Source organism: Octodon degus, unplaced genomic scaffold (genome assembly GCF_000260255.1).
Source record: "Octodon degus isolate 3935 unplaced genomic scaffold, OctDeg1.0 scaffold00031, whole genome shotgun sequence".
NCBI classification, from domain to species: Eukaryota; Metazoa; Chordata; class Mammalia; order Rodentia; family Octodontidae; genus Octodon; species Octodon degus.
Window position 1 is genome coordinate 10,473,252 of NW_004524607.1, and position 12,486 is coordinate 10,485,737.

The 12,486-nt window shown below is 39.6% G+C and overlaps 1 long non-coding RNA gene across 1 annotated transcript in view; it reads right to left on the bottom strand.

Annotated features, from left to right (window-relative positions):
• The window catches only part of LOC111816373, a 55,359-nt gene extending 53,857 nt beyond the window's left edge, over positions 1-1,502 (bottom strand). The window contains exon 1 of the long non-coding RNA XR_002820782.1: positions 1,431-1,502. This is a non-coding gene — a long non-coding RNA (uncharacterized LOC111816373). The remainder of the gene's footprint in view (positions 1-1,430) is intronic.
• Positions 1,503-12,486: the final 10,984 nt, after the last annotated feature.

Consider the following 12,486-nt stretch of genomic DNA (forward strand, 5'->3'; position numbering starts at 1 on the left):
ATGAATAGAGTGATTTTTTCTGATGGTGTTTGTAGATAGAATATCATGTCCGCATCTTGTGCAGCAATTAACCACTAGGAAGAATGTATGCAATGTGTTAATTGTTGAAACTGTCCTACCAATTTGGTTTGAAACTGTCTCATTGCTATTTGTTTCTCAATAAAGTTATGGAAAAAAATTTAAAAATAAAATTAAAAAGTATAGAAAACAGGACCGGCAAAGTAGTTCAACAGACTAAGCACCTGCTAAGGCAAGCCCAGGGACTGGGGTTTCATTCCTGGCAGCACATGCTGTGCCATCCCCACCCCCAGGCTTACTGAGTTGGTGAGTGACACAGGGAGTGGTGGCATACATCTGTAATCCCAGCGCTGGGGAGACTGAGAGGCAAGGATCACTACAAGGCCAAGCTGTATAATGAAACCTTATACAAAATATATTTTTTAAAAATAGAAAAACCAATGAAACCTGATGAGGATGTTAATGGAAAGGAACAATTCTACACTTTTGGTGGGAATGTGAACTAGTATAACCTCTATGGATGGAAATTACTCAAAAAACTAAAATCATACATGCCCTTTGATTTAGCTATACAAATCCTTTGTATATTTCTTAAAAGAGCTAAAGAGAGTACACTATGAAATGCATACACGATCATGTTGGCACAATTCAAAATAGCTGAGCCGTGGGAACATCCTAGATGCCCATCAGCAGATGAATGGACTAAGAAAATGTGGTATATATACCACGTGGAATATTATTCAGTCATAAAAAGAACAAAAATCATGTCACATATCATTTGGGGGAAGTGAGCCACTGAGTATTCTCATGTTAGGTGTAGGAAGTTCATGTCAGAAAGGTTAAACATAACATTTTCTCACATATGATCAATCTAAAAATAAACAACATAAAGGACATATGACAGGAAACTTGAAAGTAGACTTTTAGGTATGGGGAAGAGGATCAGAGGCGGGAGAGTAAAAGGAGCAAAGTGTTGCAGGGATGAAAAATAATTGAAATATTTTATCTGCATGCACCAATATTGTACCAAACAGATCTCCTTATTCTGTATTTCTTATACAAACCCATAAAAATCATCTATTTTCTGTTGAAATACATATGTAAAAACTGAAATTAAAAATGCAACACAATTCAAATTCACTCCAAAAATAGTTGCATATGAATCCAACAAATAATGCACAGGTTATGCTAAATAATCCAAACAGGTAATAAAAGAAGTCAAAGGTCTAAGTAGAGAAATCATTTTCATGAATTGAGACTAAACCTTATAAAGACGTTGTTTCTCTCTAAATTTACCCTTAAGGTTAATGTAATTGCTATTGAAGTCCTAGTAAAATGGTGAAACTTATTCAAACATTTACATGAAAAGACACTCTGGACTGGGGAGATAGCTCGGCGATCTAATCACCTACCTGGCAAGCGTAAGAACCTGAGTTCGATTTCCGGTATTGCATGTCGTGCCCCTGGGAACCCCGTGCACGCTGTGCTGCCCCAAAACAGCATGATGGCACATGCCTGTAATCCCAGTGCTGGGGAGGCTGAGACAGAAAGATCACTACTGTGACCTAAACTGTGTAGCAATGCTCTGTGTCAAAAGAAAAAAAAAAAAAGACAAATGCACTAAAAAAGCTAAAACAATTTCGAAGAAGAAAGAAAAGGAGAAGCTCACTTTCTTGACTTTGTACAAAGCTATGGCAATCTATGGCCTTTCTCTCTGAGGGTTTCTTTTCAACATTATAAAAGATAATATGTATTAAGAACTTAGATGGATGCCTTATGCTGACTAAGTGCTCAATATATATTACTATTAATCAAACACTTTATGCTTAGGAAGCGACACTTGAGGGATCTACACTAAGCACTCGCAGTCACACACAAGTAGGTATTCAGCGTTAGGGCCACAAGCTGAGGTAAGCCCCTCCTGGAGCCAAATCCCACGCCTTTTGTCACCACAATATAAGCATTCCCAAGAAGAAATTGCCACTGAAAAGACCACTTCAGCCTTCGCACTGCTTGAGTTTTATTTGTCCACAGATGACAAAACCTCAAGATCTCTTCAGAATATCCCAATTTACAAATAGTGTCCTCATTTGTGGTCCCAGCTGGCCCAAATGTCCTTTTGTTATCCTTAGTACTTATCCCATCCAGGAGGACACGCTGATGGTTATCCTTGACTCTCTGAATAACTGGTCTTTAATATGTATTTAAGGACACAAAACTTCCATTCTGCAAAACATAAAATGCCTTGTCCCCTTCCTATAAATGATTCATCACAAGTATTATTATCCCAACAAGTCCGTGATCGATAGGAACATCTTCATTTGTGTGTAAATGATGCCGTCTTCCCAGGCCACTGCTTTCGCCCACTCCTGCACCTGCAGAGACTAAGAGAGATGAAATGGGTCTCCTCAATGCATCCCATGAAATATTGATTAAAGATCTCGTCGAAATAAGTGTATTAATGTAGGCTTAAAGCACTCAAGTGGGTAAGAATACCCCAAGGGGAGACATTTCTACCAAGCAAGTGAGACAAAAATTGGATACTTTGAAAATGGTGAGAATGTTCCTGAGTACACAGATCCTTTTTGCAATCTCACATAGCAAAGCAGAACTTTTAACAAATGATCCCAGCGATAAAAGCCTGGCCCTTGGAGGGAAGGCTAAGGTGCAAGAGGGGACAAGTTAAAAATGAAATAAACTGGAGGCCAGCAATGACTCGTAAATTATTTCTTGTTGAAATTGTTTAATATCACAAAACTTTTTACTCTGTCCTATTATTGAGACTCTTTCCCATTCCCATTCAGTACAAATAGAAATAAGCCATTTTTCCATGGGAGAAAAAATGAAAAAGACTATGAAAGAAACACAGTGGCTGAAATTCAGTATATATTGAGGTTTTTAGCTAATAATCCAAGACTTAGCTCTGTTTTAGGGTGTTACATTTAATCTCTTTTTAGAGTCGAAGGAGACCATTCACATTTGTTTTACTCAGAAAGTGCTAGATTTTGAATTTGAAATGCCCCGTCCTAGTCCAAAGGCCAAGGTGTTGAAGGCTGTGTTGCTATTGGGAGGTGGTAGATGCTGAAGAGGTAGAGCCTGGTGGAAGAGAGTCAGGTCACTGGGGGTGAGGATGTCAGAGACCCAACACCTTCTCTCTCTTTTATGCTTCTTATGAACTCTGTAGTAAACAGACCTCCTCTGCACTATCACCATGACATCCTGTGCCCCTCAATGTTCAGAACAACTATGGGCTGAACCCTCTAAAGTCATGAAACAAATAAACCCTTCCTTCTTAAAAGTTGGTTGTGTTTAGCATTTTTCACACTTATGTAAATCTGACTACACAAAAATTATGGTTTCAATGGCTGTAAGCACTGAAATAAACGTTATAGATCTTTAAATCCTTTAAGTTTCCCAAATGAGGAAGCTAAAGTCTACATACATAAAAACAACCTGCCCAGGAACTCAGGATGTCTTGCTGGCAAAGCCCAATCTAGAGACAATATTATTGAAATCTTTAGAAGTCCTAGTTGGAGAACAGTGTCATCCTCCATGATGAGCACTTAGAACTTGACAACATTATCTTACTACTACACAGTGACTGAGGAGTACCACATGTGTTACATCACCTCTGCCAAAAGATGTCACCCTCCCAGTGATGCCAGTGCAGTCCCTATAGAGAAACATTAGTGACCCTACCATCCTGCCATGTTAATTTCTTAAGGCCACTTTCCCCGCTACACATACACTCACTATTATTATCCGCATCTTTACCATCCTGCTGCGTTATAATCTCTCCTAATATCTCAGTGCCCAAGATTAATTCCTCTTTCTCTGCCCATCCAGTGGTGAAATTAATCCCCCTTGAAGGTGTCAGATGAGAACAACTTCCAAACAGTATCTGTGTCTCCAGCACTCTCAGGGACAATACTGGGAAAGAAGATCCAGAGATCTTGCCGTCTTCATCATTAGAAAGCTCTTTCCATCCTTCCTTCTGTGCTTGACCTTGGAGCAACCAAGGACACTCTAGATTTACTTTTTGTTTCAACCCTGAGCATGGGACAACAGCATATATCCTACTACAACTATTCCGCACTTGGATTAGAACTCCATTAACTTAACACTTAGATTGAGTTTTTGTTTAAAGTATTTGGTACAGGGTCTCACTGTGCAGCTTAGACTCACAGTGATCCTCCTGTTTCAGCCTCCCCAGCACTGGGATTACAGGTGTGCACCACCATACCCGGTCTTGGTGTCCAGCTCAGCGTGCCCAGGGGCCAGGCCAGTGGGCCCTGTGGACTGAGTCATTTTGTACACTTAATCCTGAACACCTCCCAAATGATCAGCTATAGCGTTGTCATTCTCTCCGAGGCCATTAGTTAGAAAGAATTTTCTCTATCCCTTTTGTTGCTAGTCATTCTTCCTCCTTCCTTTATCAAGACAGAAACCTCTAGGATACCGTGATTGTTTTGGTTAGGGAAACAAGTTCTGCTGTGTCATGTGTGTAGCTGGAGGTGACATTGACCTTCATTCATAACCAAAATGGATAAAATTAAGGAGAACTTCCAGTGTTGTTGTAGCTGCTATAATCTTGCTGAAATGCAACATACATGTTAGATATTCATCTCTTGCTTGGCAGAAAGGACTAGTTTCCAAAGACTTAGGGGTGCTTGGTAATACAAATGTAGGCTTGACCATCGCAGATGGGCTTGGGTTCTAATAGATGTAATAAACTGGGCAACTGTGAGTAACTGGTCATCAGCCCCACACCTGAATTCTACTCAAAAGACCCCAAATCAAGAAGAGCTGCTAGGGAAAATTTTAATGAAAAATAAGGATTTACATTAGAAATTGGAGGTAATATGACACTGTTTTAAAAATGAGATTGTAAATACTAATTAAGTATGTTGTACTTCTTAAACACCCTAACAGATTATCTCAGTTGCTCTTCTGTCATTGCCAGGGCAAAATACCCAACACCCAGAATGATGGAAGGAAAGGCTTATTTAGCTCACAGCTTGTGGAGGTTGTAGTCCATACTCAACTGGCTTCAAGGCAGAGCAGCACATGGCAGAGAGCAGCAGCTCATGGTGGCAGAAAACAGTAAAGAGCTAACAGGGTAAAGCAGCATCTGCAGCAGAGGCAGCGGCAGTCACAGTGGCAATAGGAGGCAGAGAGCAAGCCTGTCTCCCTACCTTATAATGCACCCAGGCTATGTGCCCTAGGGCAGGTGTAGCACTGATACCCATAATCCCAGCAGCACTCACCCATAATCCCAGTGTTGGATCATGAATTAATCACAACCTCTAGAACCGTGCCCCAATGACTGCATGAGGCTGTGGGGGACAACAAGACACAAACCATAACAAAGAGGCTTGTGGTTAGATGTGAAAATAGCTTTTCTCCACATTTTTTATCTTCTCTAACTCCTTCATACTCTTCAGAAAAGTAGGCATTATACAGATTACTCATTTTCATATCACCATGACTTAGTGCAATGCCCTCCACATGCTGGGATTACAAGCAGAGAAGAGAACAAGAAGCACTATTATTCATGGGGAAGAAAGAGGTGAATGGGTATACAATGTGATGTGAATAATGTAGTGAGGGCTACACAGCATTATCATCGCTGAGCACTAACAGGCTACAGAATACTGGAATTGTGTCATCACATTTTCCAATCTGGAATCCAGGGGAGAAAATGTCTTTATCTTTCAGAAGCAAATGCTCCTTAGGTAAATGGCAAAACTAGAAATACCCCTTTCCTGTATCCCATCAAAACACAGAACACTGAGAATCTGCATGTGACCACTTTCTGCCAGGCCTGGGGACCACAGAAGGGACGGAACAGCCTTCAGGGTGTTCTGGACATGAGGGCAGTGTGAACCTGGCATCCATCCTGTGTACGAAGCCCAAGCGGACAGGGCTTGTCTGGCTGGCCAGGGCAGGCCTCTTCCACTGCCCTCCTCGTGGCCTCTGTCAGATAATGTGATAGCAGTCTCAGAAACCAAAAGAAAGGCCCAGAGAACTCTGTGTTCACTTCCTTGGTACTATTCAGAGAGCAGGAAGAACAACCCAGTCAAGAGCTCAAACGAGTCTGACTGCTACAGCTCCATGGCATGCTGTCAAATAGGGCCACCGGTATAAACTTACTCTCATATTCTGCTAAAATACCTCTCTTTTCTTTCATGGCTAAAATACTCTATTTCATAAACATAGTCAGACTGTAATTAAGAAAAATATGTATATGATTTATAAGATACATATTTAAAATATATGAGACACGTAGAAAGTACAATCATAACATACGATATTTACATTATATAGTATTTAATATTTTCTGTGAAAACAGTAACCACATGAGTTCGGATGTGGTTTGTATCAACATTGAACATGGCAGATTATGGGACAAAAAGTTATTAGTGATTAAAAATGCACTATACAATGATAAAAATTTATAGCAATGTGCACACAACTAAAAACATCCCCAATTGTACAAAGATAAATATCACAGAGCAAAGAAGAGAACTAGGTAAATCTGAAGTTGCCTACCTCAGAAACTGATAGTTATTTGTCATTATGTTCCTGAAAGCTCTTGCACCCTTTCTGAGAAGGACTGGGAGGAACATTCAGGACAACGGCAGCACGACCACACATTTCATGGCTAGCGTGGATAGAATCCAACACCACACCCACAGTCTCTATGCGTGAAGGAGATGCTTACAACAGGAAGGAAGACACACAGCTCATGAAGAAAGTCTCATCAAATTTTAAACTCTTAACAACATGTGAGAAGTTAGAACACATCAGTATGTCCACGTGTTCTTCAGTAATCTGGGTCAAAAAGATACAATAGAATCAGAAATTTAGGGTGACTGCAGTGTTAACAAACAGGCACCCTATGTTCAATATAAAAGAATACTTCATAGGTAAAATTGCTGTCTTGAACAAATGTATCATAAAATAAGAGACTTCTTTTTTTCTTGATCAGTTTTGCCAATTGATTTCATGATCAAATCTATTCGCCTTCTCAAAGACTTCTTTCAATTCTCTTTATGTATGCATGTTTGCTAGTTTCTTAATTTCCATTCCCATTTTTATTCTTTGCTTCTACCTTATTTGGGTATATTTTGTTCTTTTTCTAACTTCTGAAATACATTTTGGTTTATACAAGCTGTTTCCCAATCACCCCGAAAAATTATGCTGAGGGCTCTGGAAGAAACCAATTCCAGTTCATCCATTGAGCCTCCAACATCATGTCACTTGGTTCAGTTCAAATTTAGAAGTATTCATTGATAATTTCACTTTTTCCAAGAGGTTTTATTCTGTCAAGAAAGCAGTGTAAAATAAGTGCCATGAAAAGACTAAAAAGTAAGTCATCCTTCAGCCCAGGCTGTAAAATGTTCAAACTAGAAATAAATAACAAGGAAAAAAAAAACCCACCAGCCCCACAGGAAACATCACTAACAAGTTCTATGTTCACAACTGAGGGATTGAATCCATCTTTTCATGTGCAGCAAGGGGCACCACCGTCCACCATGGTGGCTCAGGGAACAAATCCTCTCTGCACTTAGTCTTGACCATGGAGGCGAGATGATCTGCGGCTCACTCATGAATTCATGGGGAAGGCTGTCCTGGGCCTAATACGAGAGCAACATTCATTCAATAGGCCAGAAAACAAGCCGAATGTTCCCTTCCTATGTGTGTCTTAATCACCTTCCAAGACAATGGTAAGTATAAAGAAATCACAAAACACCCATGAGATTATCTTCCCCAACCAGATTGAGTCATTTCCCTTCACTCCTGAGAAATTCTCCAAAGGTGCCTAAACATTGCTAAGTTCTTTCATGCCTCCAAAGCCAAAAAGCAAGCAAACAAACAAACCAATAGTATTCCACATTGGGCAGTTGTTCCAAGTACCATCAGCTCTTTTGAAAAAAATAAACATACAAGTTTCTTTGAGAGAGATAGAGAACTCTGGAGTATTATGGGTCACCATTGTCACTTCAGCTTTGCAAAAAAAAAGAAACTTTCCCAAAAGACTTTCAAAAACAAAAACTTTCTTTGAAGTCTGTGAAGATAAATGATTATGCACAGGGCAGGGGATGTAAATGAGATCAAGGGCAGGATGATAGAGCTCCTGGCTTCACCTCTGTCAGCACCAAATTTTGTGACCATCTGTATTTTAGGGTAATATCGCTAACTGCTCAACATACACCCCCCCAAAATCGTCCTACCTAACTCTACACAGGTATATTCCTCCTTCATGTGTTCTGCTTTCTGTGTATATTTGAATGGTGATGGTTCTTCTCATATTACTGCTGCCATGTTCTAGAATTTTCTCAACACTCCAATCCTGGATGATGTGCATCTAATTACTGCCAGAGAGAAGAGGCCCACCAGACGTAGATGACCCAGGTCACTCGTGCCCATATCCCCAGGGTAACACACAACTCCCAATCTCACCACAAGTTCAGAGAATGCAGTCATCGTGGGAACCTGAGCAGAAAGATAAGGAAAGGAGGCCCGCAAACTCCGCCATAGCAAGGAAGCAAGTTGTCCAAGCTCTCTGCCTCTTAGATTTTCTGCATACCATGAGCAAGGGAAACAAATGCATCTCCAAGTCCACAACCAGCTCTGGCATCCTGCAATTCCTAGGATAGAACACAAACACTCCCAGATGCAGAGTGGCCTTAGGGCTTTTCAACATTGGGATACAAAAGTGATTTGCATTTAGCAGAATCCACACATCAAATTCTGAATTTGGGCATTTTTTTCTGAGTTAGTTATCTGTCCTCTGATCCTCTCTCCCCTTGCTGGTAGTGGGAGCAAACCACGGATCCTGGTAAGCCTCAAGAGCACCAGGGGAAACAACCAGACCCTACAGTGCCCTGTGCTAATGAACCAGGATGCTGGGTGTGTTAATTAGATAAATAAACGCATTTTCAATTTGCAATGAGTTTATTGGGACATTACTCCATGTTTTAGCTTGTATATAGATCTCCTCACAAAGCCTCATGCAGTCATAGGTGGGCTTTTCCAAGGTGGCTGGATCTAGAGTGTGTGATGCAGATTAAGGGTCTGTGATTATACAATTAGTCCATTGATTGGTTTAGCATAGTTCTGGTGTGGATAATGAGAAGGTCTACCTGCTGTGTGTGGCATCACCTGAAGTGCAGATAGCCAAATCGGTCAAGCAAGGGCCGTGACTCATCCACATGGCTGATACTGACAAAGGATCTACAAACTGCGGTACAGGAACTCAGGGTAATCCTGAGGGCATTTGACTGAACTTGTCAGATAGAAAAGCTACGTTCTTTGTTATATAGGTCTTGTTTTATCTTGGTCTTAACGATCCAACAGAAAAGTATAAACACAAGGATAAAAAGTAAAGCCATATTAATATGCTGAGCTGTAAAATACTAGAGTCAATAACTTCTGACATTGCCAGTCCTATGGATAACCCACTATTATTATGGACTACTGGACTATATTGGATTACTTTGCTGAATTCATGTACCTACAATATTTAAATGGCAATGGAATACCTATCTCTGACAAAAGTAAACAAAAAGGGGGATATAAATGAAGGACCATTTTGTAGTGAAAAAAAATATATATCTGTATATACGAAATAGTATAGATATACAGCTACTTTCTCTTAGTTCAATGAGAAGAAATTTTTGAACTAATAGTGTTTAGACAAGATATCATGTCTGCATCTTGTGCTATGAATAACTACTACAAAGACAACAATATGCACAATTGAAACTGTGCTACTAATCTGTTTTGAAACGGTCTCATTGCTACTTCTTTCTCAATAAAATTTATGTGTGTGTGTGTGTGTGTGTGTGTAGCCTAAAAGGAATAAAAGCAAGAGGCTGACTGTTGCTACTTCACTGCTCACTGCCTCATGTCTGCCCCGCCCTGCCATGGATTCCTTTCTGCTGTGCTACTCTGCCTTGAATCCAGCTGACTTTGTAGAGTGGAACCTCTACAAAACTATGAGCTGAAATAAACCTTTATTCCTTTAACTTTGGATGTTAGACAGTCCAGGATAAATCAAGGAATATCTGCCTCCCTATCTTGAGTTCATAGATTTGGTTCCAAGGAACAAAAGTTTCATTGCCCTGTTACTATCTGAGACCTTGAGGTTCTTGAGATGGCATTGTCTTTATTACTTTCCACGACACTCAGAGGTCACAATGTCGGTGATAAAGCCAGCCAAGCTGTCCATGACACAAGAGGACCCAACACCCTATGACAATTGACCCAGAGAAATGGCTTACGAATCTCAGGGATGGAACAGCGATGCAGGTGTTTCTTGATCCAGTAGTTGAGCTTTTTCCCAGAAGCAGCCCATAGCTATTGCTCCAGCAGTGTTAAGTTATTGCTGAATCCAATGTGTGTGTTTTTCTGAAGAAAATCCAAAGTCTGGCTATCGTTATGGCTGAGAAGCATTGGTGAAATGAACATAAATTAATAATCTTCAATTGATATGGATCTGAGAATTACTATCAATATTTGAATAAGTATGCAAATCAATAATAAATGTGAAATAAACTGGCTAACTACCAAATAAATCACCCGAATACAATTTCCTGGTGTCTTATTTTCTTTGTTTGTTTTACATTAAGATAAGAGATATAGAATATCAGCCCTAATGATTTTTTCCACTTTCTTTTATCATAATAATTAGTCTGGTCTACTGTTTACATATTCTAAAAGTCAACCTGAGAAAAGGTTTTGATAAGATACCCTTTTAAAACTTAGGAACATGTGAAAAGAAACAGGTGGATTTGTTAATAGTTATTAAATGCAGTGTGTTTACAACTAGAACTCTGTGTATATGAAAAAGAATTTTTATACATCAGTTTTTATGACAGCCTGGCTAAGAAAGGAGAATTTTTAAAAGGTGATTGTTAACAAATCTGTTTCAAACCCCATTTTTACGGTCTCACTTTGTAGTTCAAACTCAAAATGGCAACTCTTCCCCTAATATTTGTTGCTGCTACAATTAATGTGCATAAACCAAGGTTTCTATGACAGAAATTTCCGTTGATGTCTCTGGACACTGTCCATTTTTTGTTGAATTTTATGTATGCATTAGTGAATATTAAAATAGATTAACAGTTGACCGAAATCCCCTTGAACCAGAACTAGGCAGTTTGATTATCTAATGGGAACTAAAGCACCCTGATAGAATTTGGTGAAATTCTCATTAGCACAAATCTGTTTTAAGTATTTTGTAATATATACATCTGATAAGTCAGCTGAAAGCCAGTAATTGTATTAGCTGGAAATTCTGGAACTAATTCATGTATCACACTATATCATGACCAAGGTACTATTATCCTAATGATGTAAGGGTTGTTTTTATCAATTAATGTCATTTACTAAATTAAGAATTCAAAGAACAAAAAAGCATATAATTATGCCTATCTAAGGCAAATATGATTTTTGTTAAGAACTTTTGCAAAACTAGAAATAAAAATGTATTTCCTTAATATAATAAAGAACAATTTCACAGAGCAGCTGTTAAGATGGAATTAGTGGTAAAACATTTGAGGGCACTGAGGTCAGAAACGCACCAAGGATTGCCACAAAAACCACTGTTATTCAACATTAGCCTGTAAATGTTTCTTAAAAATAAGAAAGAAAACAGAACTAGGTTTAAATTTTAGACACAAAACAATAAATGATCAAACAGAAAAACATAGACCCAATAGTTAATGTCACTTTCTCTCCAGTGTGATTCCATTTTTTGACCAGTGTTTAACTCGTAGTTTTAACCTCCAGACTCTGAAAGCTTTATGCTTAAGAGTTCTTAAAAAATTAAGCCATTAAGGATTGGACTTGAAAATAAAGATAGAAGGAACTTGGGCCCAGTTGCCCCACATGAGTTTTCAACTGTGAATACTGAGGGGCTGTGGACACTGAGCTTTACAGCTACCGTGAGTGAGCGCTATATCAAACAGCACTTTTTCCTGGAAGGCTTCTGAGAAGCTTTGTATGACGGAAAGTCTGTGTTCTGAATAACTAAAAGTCTGGAATATTCCCCGATGTGTATGGCTAGAAGTCTGCAAGAAGGTCAGTGTTTCAATACACAGTGGAAAATTCTTCCTGGGATTATCCCTCACCTTACAGAGGACAAAACCGAGGCCTGCGATGGAGTGGTGACTCACTGAAAGCTCTCAGGAAAATGGACACCAAGCAGAGATACTGCCCCTCTTTGGTCTTGCCCGAAGTGTCCCTGCCTCAGTTGTAATCTCAGCCTCTTGCAGTGAGTCAATCTCTGGGGGTGAGCTCCAGCTGCCGCAGCACCAGCCTATCTATGGGAAGCTCATACAATAATGTACTTTCCACCTGCTCTGAAGGCCATAAATTCAAGGGTGAGGTATCCACAGGGCTGGATTTGTTGAGGTCTCTTCCTTGGCTCACTGATGTCCACCTGCATCCTATGTCCCC